The sequence below is a fragment of the Priapulus caudatus genome, unplaced genomic scaffold (genome assembly GCF_000485595.1).
Source record: "Priapulus caudatus unplaced genomic scaffold, Priapulus_caudatus-5.0.1 Scaffold792, whole genome shotgun sequence".
NCBI lineage: Eukaryota > Metazoa > Priapulida > Priapulimorpha > Priapulimorphida > Priapulidae > Priapulus > Priapulus caudatus.
In genome coordinates, this window is record NW_014577853.1 from 31,885 (window position 1) to 42,606 (window position 10,722).

The 10,722-nt window shown below is 52.8% G+C and overlaps 1 protein-coding gene across 1 annotated transcript in view; it reads left to right on the forward strand.

The window, feature by feature from the left end:
- Positions 1–10,722, forward strand: part of LOC106813565 (NADP-dependent malic enzyme-like) — a 38,965-nt gene that overhangs the window by 27,717 nt on the left and 526 nt on the right. The window lies entirely within an intron of this gene.

The following is a 10,722-nucleotide window of genomic DNA, read 5'->3' on the forward strand; positions in this document are numbered from 1 at the left end:
GAATTCGATGTTCTCATAGCGCCTTTCGGTGTTTTTTAGGTGCCTTCCGGTGCTTTACGGTGCCTTACGGTGCCTTACGGTGCCTTACGGTGCCTTACGGTGTATTTCGTGCCTTTTGGTGCCTTTTGGTGTGCCTTTCGGTATGCCTTTCGGTGCCTTCCGGTGCCTTTCGGTGCCTTACGGTGCTTTACGGTGTCTTTCGTGCCTTTTGGTGCCTTTTGGTGTGCCTTTCGGTATGCCTTTCGGTGCCTTCCGGTGCCTTCCGGTGCCTTTCGGTGCCTTTCGGTGCCTTTCGGTGCCTTTCGGTGCCTTTCGGTAATTAGACGGACCCTCTCAGTCTGGTGTCAGATTGTCATTGAATATGTAGTCATCTCGCCCCACTGCATCCTCCATAACCTTTCACTCACGCTGCAACTGAAAACGTTTGGATGTCGTATTGTGATATTCTTTCGGAATTCGCAGATCTATCGCTTATGGCTTATTAGTTCTTCTGACCTGTCGTAGTGTAAGTGTACTGTAGCTTTCCCTCAAAGCTAGTAAAGGCAGAGTTTGTCTGCACTTTTTTCTATTGGAAAACAATGGCTTCCTCACCTGTCGCATGCCTTACGCAACTGGTGTGGACCTGTATCGCAATTTGATTATTCAACATTGGCGTATTGCCCAAAAGGTCATTGTTAGCTGGTTATTAGTGAAATGGTTCATTTGTATTCCACAAATGCATCGATGTTGGCATCAGCATTGTCAGTGACTATTGTGTGGACTGACATTCACAATATCTCGAATATGAAATTACCTACTTGCGCTTTAATATCGGGTCATAACAGGCAATATAACTATTTTCGAAGTTAGTATATGGCAGGCGGGTATGAAAACCACATGCGTTACCTGTGTTGAGGTGGTGTGTGAGGGACGATGACTCTCTATCCGTAGAAATCTCTCTGTAGAACTAGGTAGGACGTAGAACTGTGATAAGGGTAACAGGTAGTTTCATGTATTACAATTTATCTTGAAGTGTTCAAATTTAGCTGTGAATCGGAGATATTCGATGTAGATCATTTCAGTTAAGTTTGACATGTGTCAAACCGAATCCAAATCAGTATTTACTGAAGTGCGGCAGAGGTCCCGCACGCAGAGAAAAAAGCCAATCTTTTCCTATTTCAAGCTTCGTTTCTATTGTCATTGAACTGCGCCGAAACCTAAATAGTTGCAGGCGAAATCTATTAATAGATTCCGCCCTGAGAAAGGGGGAACCTTCGCAAAACAAACGGACATTTAATTGTCATGTGCATCCTTCGTTCGCGTGCGCGTGTGTCGGGGAGGGGCTGCCGGCTGGTGGTCGCTGTGGGGGACGTGGGGCTCTCCCTCGCCCCCCAGCGCACGCACGCATGCAGTCACTCGTTGCATGTCGTTTGCAGGCGTTAGCTAATATGGTAAGCGAGGAAGATCTGGCGGTCGGCCGCGTCTACCCGCCGCTGTCGAACATCCGCAACATATCGCTGAAGATCGCGACGAGCGTCGCCGAGCACGCGTACGAGCAGCAGTTCGCCGCCTTCTATCCGGAGCCGCACGACAAGGAGGAGCTCATACGCGCCAACATGTACACGCACGAGTACGAGAACTTCGTGCCGGAAACGTGGGAGTATCCCGATTCTTCGTACAAGGCGTAGGATTAGTGGAGGGAGGATGAGAAGAGGGAGAGAGAGAGAGAGAGAGAGAGAGAGAGAGGAGGGGGTTAGAGAGCTCAGAGCCTGTACGGAGGAAAGAGTGGGAGACAAAAATTGAAAAAGTGGAGAGACTTAGAGTAAGTTAGAGAGAGAAGAGGACGGGGAGAAGGGAGGTAATGGGGGGGGGGCGGAATAGCTTAGTGAGCGAAAAGTAGGGGGGGAAAGATGGTGGGGGTGGGGGATGGAAAGGCTTTGCTAAAGAATGGGGAGGAGAGACTGAAGGAGTGGGGAGATGAACTGAAAACTCTTTACATTTATGCACATTTTTTGTTGATATTGCTAAATTTTTTTGTTTTGCTGATTATTTTACAGAAGGACCATTGTTATGTATTTTGTTTGTTCAAAAGTATTTTTATCGTTTTCCCGGTAGTGTTTATTAGCTTTACATTCCGTCGCGTTATTCCACTGCTTACATTCCTCGTAAAATGTAGTTACATTTGTTTTAACTACATTGCACGTTTTTAACCACATAGCGTGTTTCGTTAAATTCCTTCCTTGCTTTTGTTCTACCTTCACTCTTATCTGTGGAAAAGTCAGGTTACGCACTAATATCAATCTTATTTACTACGTTGAGGGAAATTATGTGTTAGATATGGAGATAGAGACGGGACTGTTTAGTATAGACAGATTAATAATAACTGATGTGTTAAGTATGAACGTCTGCCTGCGCCAAATTAGACATCATTAATTAGCTATGTTTAATCACCGCTGATGGTGGAGCTATTGTGAATTAGATGCAGATAGTGATAAATGATAATAAAGATAGTGTAAAGTGATGCGAATATGATGATCTGATAAGATGTGCTAAGTGTTCCTATATTATTCTACTATGTGAACAGTTAAAAGTTTGAATTTTATTGATATATATATATAAATAATTATATATATACATTATGTCATATATATATATATATATACCGGTAAGTAAATAAATGTTAAAAATGCCAGCAATTGCACAACATGCATATCATATTGCATGAGAACAGCCATGCTTTATAGTATGCGCTACTTTTCTGTGACCCCTGGTGGCCGGATGGTCAGTGTCCACTGTTGCTGGTATGACCAACTAGCTGCTGTGATGCTTGAAGCGAGTGGGAATTTGTCATCGTTTACGTGTTACGTGCTGTACTCTAGGACCCCTAAAACATACTGCACTTGTGATAAAAAAATCCCACATTACGTTTTCTTCTTCCAAACCCCAGGTTGACAGTGAATATTGTGGAGTATATACTGCGATCAGCTTTACCATTCCTCATGGTTGCATGTGTTATGTCTTCTATGAAATTATATATTGCTAAAAATCAACAGGATATGTACACGCGTTATGTATTACCCGGTATAAGATCATGACAATAATTTATTTGAGTAATTCATACGTCGTAGAGAAAAGTCATTCTAAAATCATCAAACCATACCTTTTGATGTAACAGTGAACATATATGTATACTATGCACATACATGTTATACTATATAATGGTATAGGTATGTTTATGGTTTTACTATGTGTATGTGGGACCTATCTCAAGTGGGATACTAGTAAACCCACTTAATGAGAAACAGAACACTCAAGACATTTATACAAACAGTCATATGTTGAGCTTTATATGTAGACGTACGTTATATGTCGTGATTTATGCAACATTGTTAACAATTTTGAAGTAACAATTAAGTAAACAGCTATTTGGATCTTTGCAAAACTATTTGGTTGTTTAATTTGAGTGGGAGTATAATTGTGAATGATAAGAAATTTTACACATATAATTGTACTATTTTACTGCAATTAATCAAAATTAATCACAACCCAAGTTGACATGACATTTTAATATCACTATGCTTAACTTTGTATGTAACATGTACATGAACATGTAAAGAAATTCTTCCGTGCTATATATTTAAGTAAAAACTTAATGATAGTATGTGGTGAGCATAAATTTTAACGTGAAAGGTAATCAATGTCTTGCGAGTATTAATAGCCTTTGCATGGCACATGATATGTGGAAAGTATCGTGTATTGATTGCTGTTGCACATGTCTGTCACTCACGGTTCTTTGACTAAGCCGTGGCCACGCAGCAGGATTTTGTGTCCTCTTATATACATTTACATACGGAAGAAATTTTACCTTGTTTAACCATAACATTTACCCTAATAGTAATTCTACCCAGATCTTGCCCCTTTTAACGCACAAAATATATAAAAACTTAATAGTCGATCAACAGTAACGTTTATGCAGTGTCCCAATATAATCTGAACGCGTAGCCACTCTGAAACGGATATTTATGGAAGCACAAAACGATGTTACTATTCCCGCATATGCTTCTGCTTTTCATGTTCAGACATTACTCATTTTCATAGTGGCAATATGTTGTGCAAATCTCTTGAATCTTGAACAAATAAATTCCTGGCAACTCATATGCCACGTTTTTGATGTATTATTTCAAATTAAAAGCCAAATTCATTCAAATTAATTTACAGAACTGCTAACACCTTGCAAAGTTTTTTGCAATGTATAACTATGTAATATCTCAATTTAATGCATACCAATTTAATTTGGGTGCTCGCCTGTCCTAGTGAACATAAATGTTTGTATATATTTAAATTATATAATATCAAATGGATCAATGTAAAAATAATAAATTTAAAATATTAAATATCATTAAAAAGGTCTACCCGTTCAGCCGGAGATTTCGTGTGGGAGGTGTTTATAGTGACAGATTTTGCACAGATTAACGTACATACATTAGTTCTACTGTGACCTGCTCTTCTATGGAGGACCAGTCTTCACCACAGCGAGATCAATCGATTTGTCGACGTGAATCGCAGTTGGGGAGAGCTCCTGTTATGGAAGTGCTTACTAAACGGTGGCTCTAGGAAGGTGAGCTCAAGAAATGGGGTGACAATTTACCCACTCTGACATTGGAAAGTTGCAAAACCATATTCGTACCGAAAGTGTGTACCGATCAAGGCTCGCTATGTAGCGCTGTGGCTGCGGTCTATGTGAATAATTGTTGTACGTTGTAAACTTATCGTGTTCATGTTATCATGTTGTAAGGTTATCATCATCCCCTTCAACGTTGTGGGCATATCTGGAGAAATGTTAACTGCCTAATTTTATGCTTAAAACAGATTAAGAGATGAGCGTGAACAACGAATAAGAACAAATCAGTGTGAACATGCTGTCCACACAGCATCTACGGTAGCGAGTACATGTCAGAAGACAAGGAACATCATTCCTGCTCATTCACAAGTAACAAACTACTTCTGGATCTACTAGATTAGTACAACATTTTTAAACTAAAACCACCGAGGCTATTTACATGAACATTTCTAGCTACTTTGAAATGGCAGTGTGTGTGTTAGTGTGAGTGCGTGGTGACTGGCTCGCATCACCTTTTTGTTTTCATGCTCAGAACGCACGATGTGAGGCTGTCAGAATAACGCGTCATGATTTTTATTTCTGACCTTTCCTTTCTCAACCTCCGTCACCTTCCCCTCTCGCCCCCATCCTGCATGGTAGCAAACCGTACGGACGAGTGGCTAAAATTTACGTACTATAATTTTTTTCAGACGTTTATTGTTTTCAGAATGACTGATCCAATTCATTTTTCTGTTTACTATATTTGATCATTAAGCTGTTCTGCTGTTTTCTTACTCCCGGTAATGTGAAAGACTGCTCCCGCCGTATAGTTTTATGATATACTATATAGTAGCGTTTGTATTGCCGCTGCTTAAGAGGGATTCATTTGTACAGCTCTCTGACTTCTCTCCGCGTCACACACAGACCTCCTACCCTGCTGTGTTCTCGACACCGACACAGACCCCCTACCCTGTTGTGTTCTCGACATTCACACACACTCTCTCTCTCTATTCACCTCTGATGTGTTGCTGACATTCACACAGACCCCCCTACCCTGTGTTCTCGACACAGGCACACACAGACCCCACCTGCTGCTCGGTTGCCTACATTTACACAGACTCCCTCACCTCTGATGTGTTGTTGACATTCACACAGACCCCCCTACCCTGCTGTACATGCGTTCTCGACACAGGCACACACAGACCCCACCTGCTGCTCGGTTGCCTACATTTACACAGACTCCCTCACCTCTGATATGTTGTTGACATTTACACAACAGACTCCTACCTCACCTCTCATGTGTTGCTGACATTCATACAGACTCTCATCCGGCCGTTGACACGGTCATAAACTTCCCACCGTGTCGCTTATATTACACACTCACAGACCTACATAATTCTCTCCCCAGCGCGCGACCCCGCTCCTGCCTCTCGACCGCTCTTCCGCCCGCGTTCTCTTGCCTTCCGCGCGCGTTCTCTCGCCGTCCGCCTGTGTTCTCTCGCCTCCGACCCGCGTTCTCTCGCCTCCCACCCGCGTTCTCTCGCTTTCCGCCCGCGTTCTCTCGGTTCCCACCTGCGTTCTCTCGCCTCCCACCCGCGTTCTCTCGCCTTCCGCCCACGTTTTCTCGCCTCCCACCCGCGTTCTCTCGCTTCCCGCCCGCGTTCTCTCGCCTCCCACCCGCGTTCTCTCGCCTCCCACTCGCGTTCTCTCGCTTTCCGCCCGCGTTCTCTCGCCGTCCGCCCGCGTTTTCTCGCCTCCCACCCGCGTTCTCTCGCTTCCCGCCCGCGTTCTCTCGCCTCCCACCCGCGTTCTCTCGCCTCCCACCCGCGTTCTCTCGCCGTCCGCCCGCGTTCTCTCGCCTTCCGCCCACGTTTTCTCGCCTCCCACCTGCATTCTCTCGCCTCCCACCCGCGTTCTCTCGCTTCTCGCCCGCGTTCTCTCGCTTCCCGCCCGCGTTCTCTCGCCTCCCACCCGCGTTCTCTCGCCTCCCACCCGCGTTCTCTCGCTTCCCGCCCGCGTTCTCTCGCCTCCCACCCGCGTTCTCTCGCCTCCCACCCGCGTTCTCTCGCCGTGCGCCCGCGTTCTCTCGCCTTCCGCCCACGTTCTCTCGCTCTCCGCCCGCGTTCTCTCGCCGTCCGCCCGCGTTCTCTCACCTTCCGCCCACGTTCTCTCGCTTTCCGCCCGCGCTCTCTCGTCGTCCGCCTGCATTCTCTCGCTTTCCGCCCGCGTTCTCTCGCCTCCGACCCACGTTCTCTCGTCTCAGACCCGCGTTCTCTCGCCTCCCACCCGGCGTTCTCTACGTCGCTTCCCCACCGCGCGTTCATCCATGCGCCTCCCACCCGGCCGCCGTTCTCCTCGACTCCCGCCCGCATTCTCCTCGCTCCCACCCGGCGTTCTCGTCGCCTCCCAGCCCGCGTTTCTTTCGCGCTCCGACACGCGTTCTCATCGCTCCCACTCGCGTTCTTTCGGCTCCCGCCCGCGTTCTTGAATCGCCTTGCCGACACGCGTTCTCTCCGTCGCCTCCGCCCGCGTTCGTCTCGCCTCCCGCAGCCGCGTCTCACCAGGGGTCGCTTTCCGCGGCGTTCTCTCGCCTCCCGCTTCCGGTTCTATTCGCGCCCGACACGCGTTCCGTCGGCGTCCCAAGCAGCCGCGTTCTTTCGCCTCGACACGCGTCTCTCACGCCTCCCGCCCCGCGTTCCTCCCTCCCAAGCCCGCGGTTCTCTCGCCTCCCACCCGCAGTTCTCTCGCCTCCTCCCACGCGTCTCGTCGCCTCCCCACACCGCTTCTTTATCGCCTCCGACACCGTTCTCGTTTCGCTCTCCCACTCCCGCGTCCTCTCGGCCTCCCAACCCGCGTTCTCTCGCCTCCCAACCCGCGTACTCTCGCCTCCCGGCCCGCGTTCTCTCGCCTCCCGCCCGCGTTCTCTCGCCTCCCACCCGCGTTCTTATCGCCATCCAGACACGCTTCTTCGCCCCCCGCGCCGCGTTCCTCGCCTGCCCGCGCCGCCGTCTCCTCCCTCCACCCGCGTTCTCTCGCTCCCGCCCGTGCGTTCTCATCGCTTCCCAGGCCCGCAGTTCTCTCGCTTTCCTCGAACCCGTTCTCTGCCCTCCCCACAGCGTTCTCTCGCTTCCCCGCCGCGTTCTCTCCGCCGTCCGCCCAGCCCGGCATATCTCTCTGCACTCCCACCCCCGCGTTCTCTCCGCGCTCCCACCCGCGTTCTCACTCGCTTCCCGCCCGCGTTATCTCGCCTCCCGCCGCGTTCTCTCGCTCCCGCCCGCGTTTCTCTCGCCCTCCCGCCTGCGTTCTCATCGCTTCGCCCGCGTTCTCGTCGCCGTCCGAAGGAGGGCCCGTTATCTCGATATTCCGACCGCGTTCCTCGACTCCCAACCCGCGTTCTCCTATCGCTTTCCGCCCCGTTCTCACGTCGCGCCTCCCACCCGTTCTCTCGCCTCCCACCGCGTTCTCTCGCCTCCACCCGCGTCTCTCGCTTCCCACCCGTCTCGCGTTTCTGTCTTTCGTCTCCCATCTCCGCTGTTCTCTCTGCCTCCCGCCCGCGTCTCTCGCCTCCCACCGCGTCTCTTCTGCCTTCCTTCTCTCCTGCTGTTCTCTCGTGCGCTCTTCACTCCTCGTTCTTCATTTTCTGTCCTCAGCCACTCCCGTTCCTCCGCTCTCTCAACCCATTCCCTACTGTCGCGTTTCTCTCATTTTATTTCTTTTTGTCTCCTTCACTTTCCGCTGTTCTTCTTCGCTTCGCGTCTTTTTTAATTTACCCGCGTTCTCCTCGGCCGTCCCGTTTGTTTATTAATTCCTTGCTGTTTCTCTTCTTATGCCTGCTCATCATCTGGTCGTTCTCTTGTTCTATGCTTCCCACCTGGTTTCTCTTTTCTCACTTCTCACGCCCTTCGTTTTCTTCAATCTGGCCTTCCAGCATCTCGCGTCTCGTCGCTCCCGCCTTCCGCGTTCTCATATTCGCCTCCCACTCTTTTTTGCGTTCTCCTCGCTCCTCTCTATCTTGCCTGCGTTCTCATCGCTTCCGCCCGCGTTTTCTTCTCGCCTCCACCGCGTCCTCAATCGCCCGTCCGCGTACCGCGTTCTCGATCGCTTGCCACCGCGTTCTCGTCGCCTCCCACGCCGCGTCTCTCGCCTCCGGCCCGCCGTTCTGTCGGGCTTCCCAGACCCGCGTTCTCGTCGCCTCTCCACCGCCTCCCGCATTCCCTCGCCTCCCACCCCGTTCTCCTCGCCCCCGCCTGCGTTCTCTCGCTTCCCGCCCGCGTTCCTCGCTTCCGCCCAGCTGCCGTTCTCACGCGTCGCCTCCCACGCGTTCTCCTCGCCGCTGCCTGCAGTTCATTCGTCCGCCCCCACCTGCGTTCTCTCGCTTCCCGCCGCCGTTCTCTCGGCTTCCACCCGCGTTCTCTTCTCAGCTCGCTTCCGCCCGCGTTCTCTCGCCTCCCGCCCGCGTTCTCCTCGCTCCCGCCCGCGTTCTCTCGCCTCCCCGACCCCGGTTGCTCTCGCTTCCCGCCCTGCGTTCTCTCGCGCTCCCGCCCGCGTTCTCTCGGCTTTCCCGCCCGCGGTTCTCTCGGGCTTCGTCGCTCGGCGTTCTCCGATCGCTTCCGGCCCGGTTCTCTCGCTTCCGCCCGGCGTTCTCTCGCTCTCCCGCCCGCGTTCTCATCGGCTTTTCCGCCAGCGGTTCTCTCGCTTTCCGCCCGCAGTTCTATCGCTTCCGCCTGCGTTCTCTCAGCGCCCCACTCCGCGTTCTCTGCATTCCCGCCCGCGTTCTCTCGCCTCCCGCCCGCGTTCTCGCGCTTTCCGGACCGGTTCTCTCCTCGCTTCGCCGCCCGCGTTCTCTCGCTTCCCCAGCCCCCGGCGTTCTCTATCGCCTCCCGCCCGCGTTCTCGCTCGCCTCCCACTCGCGTTCTCTCACCTTCCGCCCGCGGGTTTTCTCGCGTCCGACCAAGTTCTCTCGGCCGTCCGCTCCGCGTCTAATCGCGTTCCCACCCTCGCGTTCTCTCGCCTCCCCACGTCCGCGTTCGGTTCTGTCGCTTCCCGCCGCGTTCTCTCGCCTCCACCAGCCGTTCTCGTCGCCTCCCCACCGCGTTCTCATCGGGCTCCCGCCTGCGTGCTCCTCGCTTCCCACCCGCGTCTCTCGCTTCCCCCCGCGTTCCTCGCCTCCCACCCGCGTTCTTGTCGCTTCCCGCCGCGTTCTCTCGCCTCCCAACCCGCGTTATCGGTCGCCTCGCCACCCGCGTTCTCGTCGCCTCCCCGCCCGTTCTCTCTCGCCTCCCCCGCCGCGTTCTTGTCGCTTTTCCGCCCGCGTTCTCTCGCTCCCCACGCCCGTTCTCTTCGCTTCGCACCAGCGTCTCTCGCCTCCCACACCGCGTTTCTGTCCGCTTCCCGCCCGGCGTTCTCTCGCCTCGCACCGCCGCGTTCTCCTGCGCCTCCCACTCCGCGTTCTCCGCCTCCCGCCTGCGTTCTCATCGCTTTCCCGCCGCGTTCTCTCGCCTCACCACCGCGTTCTCCACTCGGCCCTTCCCGCCTGCGTTTCTCTCGCCTCCCAACCGCGTTCTCGTCGCCGTCTGCGCCTGCGTTCTCAACACTCGCCTCCGCCTGCGTTCTCTCGCTTCCGCCTGCGTTCCTCCTCGGCTTCCCACCCGCGTTCTCAAACTCTCGCTTCCCGCCCGCGTTCTCCGATGTCGCCTCCCGCCCGCGTTCTGTCGCTATCCCGCCTGCGTTCTCGGAGTCGCGCTCCCGCTCCGCGTTTCTCTCGCTTCCCCGCCCGGCGTTCTCTCGCTTCCCCACCCGCGTTTCCGCTCCCCGCCTGCAGTTCTCTCTGGCCTCCCGCCGGTTCTCTCGCCTCCCGCCCGCCTTCTCTCGCTTACCCCCGCCCGCGTTCTCTCGCTTGCGCCACCCGCGTTCTCTCGCCTCCCGCCCGCGTCTCTTCGCCTCCCGCCCGCGTTCTCTCGCCTTTCCGCCCGCGTTCTCTCGCCTGCCACCCGCGTTCTGTCGCTTTCCGCCAGCGTTCTCACTCGCTTCCCACCCGCGTCATCAATCGCCGTCCGCTCCGCGTTCTCTCGCCTCCCACCCGTCTCCTCGCCTCCCGCCGCGTTCTCATGCCTCCCACTCCGCGTATCCTCTCGCCGTCCGCC